Source organism: Pistacia vera, unplaced genomic scaffold (genome assembly GCF_008641045.1).
Source record: "Pistacia vera cultivar Batoury unplaced genomic scaffold, PisVer_v2 Contig270, whole genome shotgun sequence".
In the NCBI taxonomy this organism is placed as follows: domain Eukaryota; kingdom Viridiplantae; phylum Streptophyta; class Magnoliopsida; order Sapindales; family Anacardiaceae; genus Pistacia; species Pistacia vera.
The window spans coordinates 707,855-720,511 of record NW_022196080.1 but is presented as its reverse complement, the minus strand read 5'-3'; positions in this window follow the sequence as shown (position 1 = coordinate 720,511).

The following is a 12,657-nucleotide window of genomic DNA, read 5'->3' as shown; positions in this document are numbered from 1 at the left end:
ATTCCCAGGGGATGTTCTTTGGCATGAAATGGAAGTAAATGAACCCCTAGATGTTGAATCAGTTATGCATATAGCATAGACAGCGCTTATAAGTGTCCAAAATTGGCAGAATATCAGGAGTTTGAACATCATAAAAAATATTAAGATTGATCTTGTTATGATCTTCAATTGTTCAATATGTTTCAATCCCTCATCATATTCTGGTCATCAGTTATTTCTCAAACATATTTTCTCATTGAATGGAAATCAATATTCCCATATATTCAATGTTAGAATAATCTCTGAACATTTCGTTGTTATTTTCTCCATTTCCGTCCAACAAAACATGTGCAGAAAAGTTAAATGTTCATTTTGGAGGACTCTAATGACAAGATTGAGAATATATACCCTTTCGTAACAAAATTACAGCACTTGGGGATAAGCTTTATCAAACCAAACTTGATTAATATCTAAATCTCTAGCTGCCAGAATTGAAATATATTGACCAAAGACAAACTTTATAAATACAAATATTCTCTTCTAGTCTGTTTTTTTCTTATAATTATAAGAATTAGAAGAGCTATTTCCTATTGTAATTACCCAAGCTAATCATCTATTATATCAATCCTCACGCAAGCAATTACACCAGTTTTCAACATAATGATTCATTCCTTTTGATTTTTTTTTTTTTTTTTTTTTTATCAAGAGTGTGGACTCAGTTTGATCTAATAAACCTCAATAGTCCATCTTTATTATAATGAAGATAATGAATTAAGATTCGTCTAAATATAATCAAGAGTTATTATCGTCCATTCAACCACCTAGAGTGGTTAATTAAAATTGATTTTTCTTTGAGTTTTCAAAGTATCTTGTCAAACACAAACCCTAAAAAAAAAAAAAAATTCTTTATCACAAAGACGAGCAATGGGAGGGAGGCAGTACAAGGTGATGTTGATGACGCTGTAGAAGAAAGAAGAACATATCATCTCAAAATCGAAGAAGAAATGAAAGAATCTCAGGGTTTGTTGGCCGAGATAACAAAAGAAGTGTACTATAAAGAACAAGATACTTGTAGTAGGAAGGGATGCCCCAAATAAAGAAGAGAGGTGTTCTGTAGTGATTTATGCTATATTATGATCCTCAGATTCACTTCCAGGCAACAATGCACCTACATGGGTTTGTGGAGACCTTTGCTTGAATTGAATTTATGATCTGAGATGGGTTGAGCACTTGCTTTTTAGATAAATAAGGTATATCATGCACCCAGGGAATTGTGTCAGGCCTTTTGACGATTCTGATTTAATCAAACCAAAAGTACAATCGGCATCTATTGAAAATGCAAAGTAAAGAAAAACAAAATATGAACTAGTTGAATTACGATTGAACTTAAAAAAAAATATCAAAAAAAAAAAACATGTTACCTAAGCGTGTTAGTGAGGTGAACACATTCAACTTTTGCTTTTCATCCAAGTCGAGTCCAAGCCAGGAGATATTTGATGGGGAAAAGGATTTTTCCTTGTCGACTAAAAACTAAAACAAAGTTTTAGATAATAATCTAATATTAAACTCTAACAAATTATTATGAAAAAAATGTGTTCCCAAAGTTAAAAGGGAATTTGTTTTTCCCAAGTAGGCTAAAAAGGTGTTAACTTGGCTGAGAAGCCACGAAGAAACAGCAGTTGAGGATTCTTTTTGTGCCAAAGCTAAGCTAGCCAGTTTTGATAGAATCTCTTTTTCCTAACCAGTAACCATAATCAAACAAACAGCTCCCTAACCAAGTATCAAAGCTTTGTACTTTCATCATTCAAAGATGTAGGCTTCAATTCTGGAATTCCAATTAAGAAGTGAGTTCTGAGTATATATAATATATCACGTTACCCTTCAAATTAACCCCCAAGTTATAGCTAATCATGATAAGTTGTGCAATAATTAATAATAAAAAAAACTAACCACTAAGTGCAGAGAATTTTGATGGGTAGAGAAAATTAAAGAAGGAAATCCTCAGAGGCAACCTGATAAGTGATAATATCTCATTTTCTCTAATCTATTTCTTCTACTTTTCAGGGAATACCCCAGCAAGGTAACATTCAGGCTCAAGATCCTCAGCGAATCATCAATTTATGCTTCCAAACGTAACCTTCATCTTCAGTATAAAAAAAAAAAATTAAGAATAATATTACACGTCAAGTATATACGCGGAAAAAAAAAAAAATATATATGATATATATAACGAGCATGCAACAGGAATAATAAATAAAGAAAAGAAAGATAAAAACAAATGTATATTACCTTTACTAGAAATCTTGAACCAGATACCTTCAAAACGATGAGGGTTATGGCTTTTTAAAAGTGGTTGACAACAAATAGAACATGCGAAAACTTATTATATATTTAATAATTAACATTTCTCGGTTTAGCAAAAGGTATCAAGATTATTAGAGAAAAAATTCTGCAGGCAATTGGGTCTTTTTGACTGGAGTAATCTGATTAATATTTAGATGATGATTATATATAATTGCTGATGCTCTTCCTTTAAAAAGTAAATACATAATTCAGATAGATATTTGAGATAGCACAGTATCAACATATCCATCGTGGGTAACTTAGATTGTAGGGAATTGGGGATATGTGGATAGCATAACAACTCAGGTTCAATTCTCCATCTAAACATCCCTAACTTAAGTAGAGGTTATGACGATGAATGTCCTAAATATTATGTGACTATCAATGAATTTACACTTTTTTTAGTAAATTCATAAAATTAACAAGTTTCCCACAACTAATGGTTAAGATACTTTCACCAATGATGTTAAAATACCATTTACTATCCAAATTTATATTCGTTCCGATTCCGCATCGTTGCGACCCACATGACCCCATTATTTTACTGATACACTCATCAAAACCTCTCAAACTACTCATACGACTCACCAATCTCAGCAATCGAGGATTAGGGGTTGTACAACCGCCCCTCCCAAGTCAAATTTCGATCATCCTATCACCAAAGACTCATCCAAAGGCTCGCGGTCTAGGACGAGATTGCTTTGTTTATCGAGAATATAATTTAGTAATAAAGATTATTTTGAAAGTTTAGGATGAAAAATGTCCTTAAACCATTATTTGAGTGAGAAAAGCATTAACTCAATCATAAAGTGATACAGCTAGTATCCTAAAGATGTGAGTTGTAGTTTATTTTGCAGTGAAATTCAAAACATTAAATTTGCAACATTCAAATATCTTATATGAAAACCGCACCTCTCGATTGAGATGTACATCTAAAGAATCATATTTTATGAGAACAAACGGCTGCAGTTATGGTATGCATAACATGAACAGAAAATTAACTTTTACATTGAGGAATCGTTTTATCTAAACCATAAGATCTTGTTCTACAGCGCAGTAAAATACTGTAGTGAAGAAGATATATATATACTTGAATACTTGATCATCATGTTGCAGCATGGCAAGATAATAAAGAGGGGTAATTGATTAAAAAAAAAAAACCTATTGATTGAGGGATATATGGTGTACTTGCAAAATCGAACAAGGCCATGTGTTAGATCTTTGGTATAAGTAGGTTGATCTTTTGTTAGTACTTGTGATGATCAGCTTTTAACAGTAGTTAATCAAATGATCTCTCAGCTTTTTCGTAAAAAAATTCAAAATTATCAATTAAGGATAATATCTACTAAATATAAAAATCTACGTTAACAGTTGTAACAGTTATAGTTTGTAACCATGGGATACTGTAAAGGATTCTGCAAGTTAAACAAGTAAATTAATTACGCGTTTATAGGTGTAATTTATCAGCACAGTTAGGTTGACCGTCAATTTGTTGTTAATTTGTCTTAAATAGTTTTGGGGGGTAATGCGGGCGAAACAAGTTGCAACAAGCCACGTCACTGCAACTTTTCTATATATTCATCCCTAAAATGTCAGGCTCACACAAAGGGCAATTCTAACAACTTCTGATTCATCAATTATAATTACCATCTCTCCCTCTTAGCCTTTTCAATGGCTTCCATTCCTCACTTCTTTCTGAATTCATTTTCTAGCGGTTTTTCGCAGTTTTCCTACCCGGTTATCGTGGAGATCATCAAAACTATGGTGATCATGCATCGGCTTCTAGCGGTACAATCTTAGTGGTGCAATTTCAAGTTGTGCAGCTTCTGTGGTGGTGCTATAGGGGAGATGATCAGACTTTCCTATTTTTTTGATAATGTTTGCCACCGGAATCTGACGTCGCTTCGCCTGCTCCAACGATGTTGTTCTCTCATGAACAATTCGGACTTCAGGAATCATCGGCTGTGCCTACATTGCCGGACTATAACATGAGTGTTGGTGGCATTTGGGATTCAAAACTTTGGAACCAGAATTCACTTCGGATGTGTGTGAGTTTGGAGATGAATGTTGTGTTATATGCAAGATCAAGCACACGTATCCCGCGCGCAGAAAATTGGGTAATAAACTCTTATCTCATATTTAATAAGCTTTAAGTCAGAGTGATAACTTCAGTATTAAATATAAATATTAATACATTTGGATTCTTGAATTTTACAGGGAATCCAGAGTACGCGAATGCCAGTAATGGAGGAAGCCATATTAAGGTTGGCCGGTATTCTGTAGACGAAAGAAAAGACAGAATCGAGATACTTGAAGAAGAAAAATCAAAGGAACTTTAACAGACCATCAAGGTCTTTCTTTTCAATTCTCTTTTGTTATAAAATTAATTAAACCCACAGCAACAGCAGTTCTTTTATTAATAATAGATTATCATAATAACATCATATATTATACAGTATCATGCGCGCAAAACCTGCAGAACGGAGGTTCGAGTCCGTGGGGAGATTGAAGGAACATGAACTATGTGAAGAAGAGATATCAAGATAATGAAAATATTCTCATAAAGAGAAAGATTTATTTGTAATTCTGATGCAATCCAGAGGTTATTTATTTTTATCAAATAACTGGTAATTAAATACTATATAGTTCTGATATTATTTTTCAATTTGTGTCTTTCTCAGAATCAAACAAGATGACGAGTCGTGGCTGCAAGAGGCTATGGCGAGTCTGTATGTATTTACCATACATTGCTGGAAATAATCAAGCAATCAATTATTTTATTATTAATGAAGAGCTAGCTCGAGCGAAGCAAAGGAAAGATTCAGCCTGCCTATTTAATTTTAATGTCTATAAAGTCTCTAACCAAGCTAATTAGGTTTCATAACAAAATTGCTTAGATCGAGTTGGGTTCCTTTTCAGTTGCAAGGTAGCAGTTCTATATTATTGCTAGAAGTTGAAAAGAATGAGTTCTCAATCTCGTGAAGCTAACTTTGATTCAATAAATGTGTGACATTTTTTTACGAGTGTCTAGATTAGCTTTTATCTATTTTCAATATCTAAAACTATCAACCGCGTATGATTTCTGTGAATTCTATTAGCTATCGAATTGTAAAATTGTGTCACTACATCCACCAGGATTGTTGATTAATTATATGAGCATTTAAGCGAAATTAAGGTTCTTAATCTTAATAATATTGGGTAATTTAATGAAAAATAACTTGAATAATTAGATCCCAAATCTAAAAACTATATTAAATTAATAACATTATCGATTCAATATAGTAATATTACTGTTTACTGTTGTATGATTCCATTTATTATAGCCATCAACCATTTTATGCAACTGATAGTTCAAACATTCCAGCGATAACATTAATTAATTAATTTCTCCCTTTTTGTGGCAAATATAGTATCTACTTGTTTTGAACATACAGAACTATATTATATAAAATAAATACCTTATATATATTTATAAAATTGCAAAGCTAGTGGGGTATGCTTTGCTAGCTACTTCTGAATAAACTTCTTATATATAAATATATTTTCAATTAGAGGCCTAGTCAAGATTTATAGTAAGTGGAGTTAAAAGATCTAAATTTATAAATTTATAATAAAATATATATAGAAGTAATAAACATATAATTGTAATCTAAATATTTAATTTTAAAAGCTATACATACCAAATTATCAATTTTATAATTGTTTTGGACGATTTTTCATATTTTAAAAACGTTGCATAATTGTTTCATTGACAATGCCATCAAGTATTTTTATATGTAATAAGACAATCAAAGGAAGAAGAAAGTATATAAGAGAAGAGGGGAGGAACTGGGGAAGAGAGAACACGTGAAAAAATATATATATGTATTTTTGAATTTCGAGATCAATAAAATATATAGCTATTTTCAAGAATTTCAGTGGGGTAAAGTGAGTATACTTTGGCTTGTCTAACTAATTTCTTTGAATCTTAATAAATTATTTGGTGTTTAATTAAACAGGAAATGAATTAATATGAAGAGGAGGAATATATGGTTGATATAGAAAGTCAATATTTTGAAAAAGAAAGACAAGATATGTCTACTATTACTTTTGATATAGCATAAGTGGGCTAATGAAATTTTACGCGAAGATGCCGAATGTTTTGTTTAATTATTATCTCCTTTGAGAGACTCCATGAAATTTTCATTTCTTTGATTCGAGAAGAAGTACCGTGTCTGTGTGTGAAGACTGATGGAAATCGGGAATATTTGACTGGTCTTCTACTGATTATTTTTCCATCTTTTTGTGCTTGCGGGTCGCTTCATGCTGGAACATATTTCCAATCACTTTTATAACTTTAAGCTCAAATTGATCCTTTAGTATATATCTGTTAATGGCTATCAAATCTTTTGAGGGTGGTGATCTGCCTTCACTTAACTGGTTCTTATGAGTTTGTGTTGTCCACATGTTATCTTTAGACAACAATTTATTAATTGAATATCGATCCATTCAGCCGCAATCTGTCTCTTCATTGGTGCTAATAAGAATTTCATTGTTTGCCATTAAAGAAAGATCATGGGACGGACGGAAAAAGTAATCTTATTCTTTCATCTCTTTTTAGCCTAATCCGGATTAGGGTCACGGAACACCCTACAAGTTTAATAAATCAAAAAAATTACACAAATTCTCTAAGTATAACTAACAGTAGTGGTTAAACAATTTGTCATTCGACCACAAAAAGAGAGGTTATCTTTATAGATTTTTAGTCCACTGAACCTCTGTTTTTTTTTTAATATATAGTTTTATGTTTCTTATTTATAAAAAAACAAAAAAGCAAATAATCATCAATTCCTATTCTTCACATTAAAATTTTGATGACATTTGTAATTGAGAAATGGTATATACCTGCATAATATTATTAAGTTTATATACATTGTAGTTGTTTTGTTGTAGTAGTACTTGTTCTTATTTAATCCTACCACCAACTCTCAGAATAATATATATCATCGTCTTTAGAAAATCTTCAATCATTCCCTTAATTGTGAAGCTTTCCAAGATGCTACTGCAGGCTCTCTTTGTGGCTTAATAATAAGTTGTTGGGTTGTGATTATATATATATATATATATAAAGAAGATTAGGAGTTGGGTTAGGATGAGTGGAGGAAAAGGTTCTTTTTGGTCTTAAATATTTGGAATGTGATGCCCTTTGTCAGGGCAGGGCTAACCTTAAATGTTGTTAGGCATCTTGTTTTTGAATAAAGCTTTTTCTATTAGCTTACAGGCTTTAGTATCAATCAGAAAGTGTGGAATAGCTGTACTATGTTGGTGCCTTAATTTCGATGTTCTTAAATGTTATTAACTATGATAATTGTATTTATAAATAATTAATTAGGTGAATTCATAGAAGTATGAAGCACTCAGTGAGCTAGCTAGCTAGTAAATTGCATGAAGGACTGCTGAACATGTAAATTTGCAACATTCAAATACTTTTATAATGAAACGACCTCTCTGATTGAGAGTAACACTAAACGAATCATATTTTAGAGATCAAACGGCTGCAGTTATGGTATGCACTAACAATGAACAGAAATAAATTTTACATTGAGGAATCGTTTTATCTAAACCCATAAGAGCATTTGTTCCTACAGGCAGGTCAAATTACTGTAGTGAAGAAGATATAGTATACTTGAATACTTGATCATCATGTCGCCGCATGGCAAGTAATTAAAGGGGGTAAATTGATAAAAATAAAAAACCTATTGATTGAGGGATATATGGTGTACTTGCAAACGAACAAGGCCATGTGTTAGATTCTTGGTATAAGTAGGTTTGGATCTTTTTGTAGTACTACTTGTGATGATCAGCTTTTTAACAGTAGGTAATCACATGATCTCTTCAGCTTTTCGTATAAAAAATATTTAATTAAGGATAATAATCTACTAAATATAAAAAAATCTAAGTTAAACAGTTGTAATCAGTTATAGTTTGTAACCATGTGATGCTGTAAGTGATTTGGTGGCAAGTTAAACAAGTAATAATTTTACGCGTTTATAGTGTAATTTATCAGCACAGTTGGTTAACTCAGTCAATTTAGTTGTTAATTATGTCTTAAATAGTTTTGGTGGGGTAATGCGGGCAGAACAAGTTGCAACAAGCCACTGCACTGCAACTTTTTCTATATATCATCCCTAAAATCGTCAGGCTCACCAAAAGGCAATTCTAAAACTTTTGATTCATCAATTATAATTACCTCTCTCCCCTCTTAGCCTTTTCAATGGCTTCCATTCCTCACTTCTTTCCTGATTATTATTTCTAGCGGTTTTCGCAGTTTTCCTACCGGTTATCGCTGCAGATCATCAAAACTATGGTGATCATGCATCGGCTTCTAGCGGTACAATCTCTAGTGGTGCAATTTCAAGTTGTGCCGCTTCTAGTGGTGGTGCTATATGGGGAGATGATCAGACTTTTCCTATTTCTTTTGATAATGTTTTGCCACGGAATCTGACGTCGCTTCGCCGCTCAACGAGTTGTTCCCTCATGAACAATTCGGACTTCAGGACACATCGGCTGTGCCTACATTGGGACTATAACATGAGTGTGTGTGGCATTTCTGGGATTCAAAACTTTGGAACCAGAATTCAATTCCGGATGTGTGGTGAGGTTGGAGATGAATGTTGTGGTTATATGCAAGATTTCAAGCCACCGTATCCCGCCGCCGCAGAAAATTGGGTACTAAACTCTTTGTCATCATTTATAAGTTTTAAGTCAGAGTGATAACTTGCAGTATTAAAATATAAATATATACATTTGGATTCTTGAATTTTTTACAGGGAATCAGAGTACGCGAATGCCAGTAATGGAGGAAGCCAATTTAAGGTTGGCCGGTATTCTGTAGAAGAAAGAAAAGACAGAATTCTGAGATACTTGAAGAAGAAAAATCAAAGGAACTTTAACAAGACCATCAAGGTCTTTCTCTTTCAATTCTTTTTTGTATAAAATTAATTAAACCCACATGCAACATGCAGTTTTTTATTAATTAATAGAAACACTCATCATCTATTATACAGTATGCATGCCGCAAAACCCTAGCAGACCGGAGGGTTCGAGTCCGTGGGAGATTGCAAGGAACAGTGAACTATGTGAAGAAGAGAATATCAAGAATAATGAAAATAATTCTCATAAAGAGAAAGATTTTTCTGTAATTCTGATGCAATCCATGAGAGTTTTATTTTATCAAATACATATGGTTAATTAAATACATATATAGTTCTGATATTATTTTCAATTTCTTCAGATCAAACAAGATGACGAGTCGTGGCTGCAAGGGCTATGGCGAGTCTGATGTATTTACCATACATTGCTGGAAATTAATCATCAATTATTTTATTAATGAAGAGCTAGCTCGCGTGAGCAAAGAGAAACAGATTCATGCCTGCCTACTTTAATTTTAATGTCTTAGAAATAGTCTCTAACCAAGCTAATTAGTTTTCATAACAAAAATTGCTTTAGATCGAGTTGGGTTTTCTTTTCCGTTGCAAGGTACCAACTTCTATTAATTAGTTGCTAGAAGTTGAAAAAGAATGAGTTCTCCATCTCTTCTTGTAAGCTAACTTTGATTCAATAAAATGTTGTACATTTTTTAATGGCTAGATTGTTACGTGTATTTTAACTATTTTAGAACTATCACAGAGTATGAGTTTCTGTGACTATTCTATTACTAGTCTTGAATGTGAAAAAAAAAAAAAAATTCTTTATCACAAAGACGAGCAATGGGAGGGAGGCATGACAAGGTGATGTTGATGACGCTGTAGAAGAAAAGAAGAACATATCAATCTAAAAATCGAAGAAATGAAAGAATCTCAGGTTTTGGTTGGCCAGAGATAACAAAAGAAGTGTACTATAAAGAACAAGATACTTGTAGTAGGGAAGGGATGCCCCAAATAAAGAAAAAAAGAGAGGGTTCTGTAGTGATCTTATGCTAATATTATGATCAGCTCAGATTCACTTCCAGGCAACATGCACCTACATGGGTTTGTTGGAGACCTTTGCTTGAATTGAAATTTTATGATCTGAGATGGTTGAGCCACTTGCTTTTCTAGATAAATAAGGATCATATCATGCATCCAGGGAATTGTGTCAGGCCTTTTGACGATTCTGATTTAATCAAACCAAAAAGTAAGCCATCGGAAATTATTTAAAAGAAAAATGCCCAACAGTAAATTTAGACATAATTAATATTTAATATGGGTATGAGTCATCATTGTTTTAAGTTTGAATTACCTCGATTAAGGTGCAAACTAGACTGAACACTTCTGATCACCAAAAAAAACAGACCAATAAGTTCAACCTAAGCGTGTTAGTGAGGTTGAACACATTCAACTTTTGCATTTTCATCCAAGTCGAGTCCAAGCCAGGAGATATTCTGATGGAGGAAAAGGATTTTTCCTTGTCGCCTAAAAAGCTAAAAGTTTTAGATAATAATCTAATATTAATACTCAACAAATTTTATTATTGAAAAAAATTGTGTTCCCAAAGTTAAAAAGGGAATTTGTTTTTCCCAAGTAGGCTAAAAAGGTGTTCAACTTGGCTGAGAAGCCACCGAAGAAACAGCAGTTGATGATTCTTTTTTGTGCCAAAGCTAAGCTAGCCAGTTTTGATAGAATCTCTTTTTCCTAATCCAGTTTAACCATAATCTAATCAACAAACAGCTTCCCTAACCAATTAATCAAAGCTTTTCGAACCGGGCTTTGTCATTCATTTCTAAAGATTGTAGGCTTCAATTCTGGAATTCCAATTAAAGAAGTGAGCTCTGGATTATATATATCACTTCAAATTAACCCACCAAGTTTATGGTAAGTTGCATGAGAATTTTGATGGGATTGAGAAAATTAAAGAAGGAAATCCTCAGAGGCACCTGATACTGTGTATAATATCTTTCATTTTCTCTATCTATTTCTTCTACTTTTTCAGGGGAATACCCCAGCAAAGGTAACATTTCAGCCTCAAGACTCCTCAGGAATCATCAATTTATGTTCTCCAAACCGATATCCTTTCATCTTTCTATTAGTCTAAGAAAAAAAAAATTACGAATAATATTACACGTCCCAAGTAATAATTACGCGGAAAAAAAAAAAAAATATATATATATATATATATAAAGGCAGGCATGCATACAGGAATAACAAGATAAAGAAAAGATTAAAACAAAATGTATATTTACCTTTACTAAGAAATCTTGAACCAGATACCTTTCAAACGATGAGGGTTATGGCTTTTTAAAAGATGGTTGACAACAAATAGAACATGCGATAACTTTATTATATATTTAATATATATTAACATTTTCAGGCTTTAGCAAAAGGTATCAAGATTATTAGAGAAAAAATTCTGCAGGCAATTGGGTCTTTTTGACTGAGTAATCTGATTAATATTTTAGATGATGATTATATATATCTGCTGATGCTCATTTCCTTTAAAAAGTAAATACATAATTCAGATAGATATTTGAGATATGCAACAGTATCAACATCATCCATCCGTGGGTAACTTAGATGGTTATGGTGAATTGGGGATAATGTGGATAGCATACAATCTCAGATTCAATTCTCCATCTAAGCATCCCTAACTTAAGTAGGAGGTCATGACGATGAATGTCCTAAATATTATGTGACTATCAATGAATTATACACTTTTTTTTTTTTAGTAAAATTCATAAAATAGTAAACAACTTTTTCCCACCCAAATAATGGCTTAATGATACTTTTCCACCATATATTTTTAAAATACCACTTTACTACCCAAATTTATATTCCGTTTCCGATTCCAGCATCGTTGCGACCCCACATGACCACCATTATTTTTCCTGATCATCACTCATCAAAACCTCTCAAACCTTACTCCTACCGACTCCACCAATCGTCAGCAATCGAGCGATTAGGGTTTGTACAACCGCCGCTCGATCCCAAGTCAAATTTCGATCAATCCTAATCACCAAAATCCAACCTTCTATCACCAAAAGGCTCATCGGTCTAGGACTGAGATTGTTCTTTGTTTATCGCTAGAATATAAATTTAAGTAATAAAGTGATATTTTAAAAGTTTATGGGATAAAAATGTCCTTAAACCATTATTTGAGTGAGAAGAAGTCATTAACTCAATTCATAAAGTGTATACACGTATATACCTTAAAGATGTTGAGTTTGAGTACGTTTATTTTTGCAAGTGAAATTCAAAACATGTAAATTTGCAACATTCAAATATCTTTTATAATGAAACCGACCTCTCTGATTGAGATGTAACATCTAAACGAATCATATTTTATGAGATCAAACGGCTGCAGTTATGGTATGCAGTAACA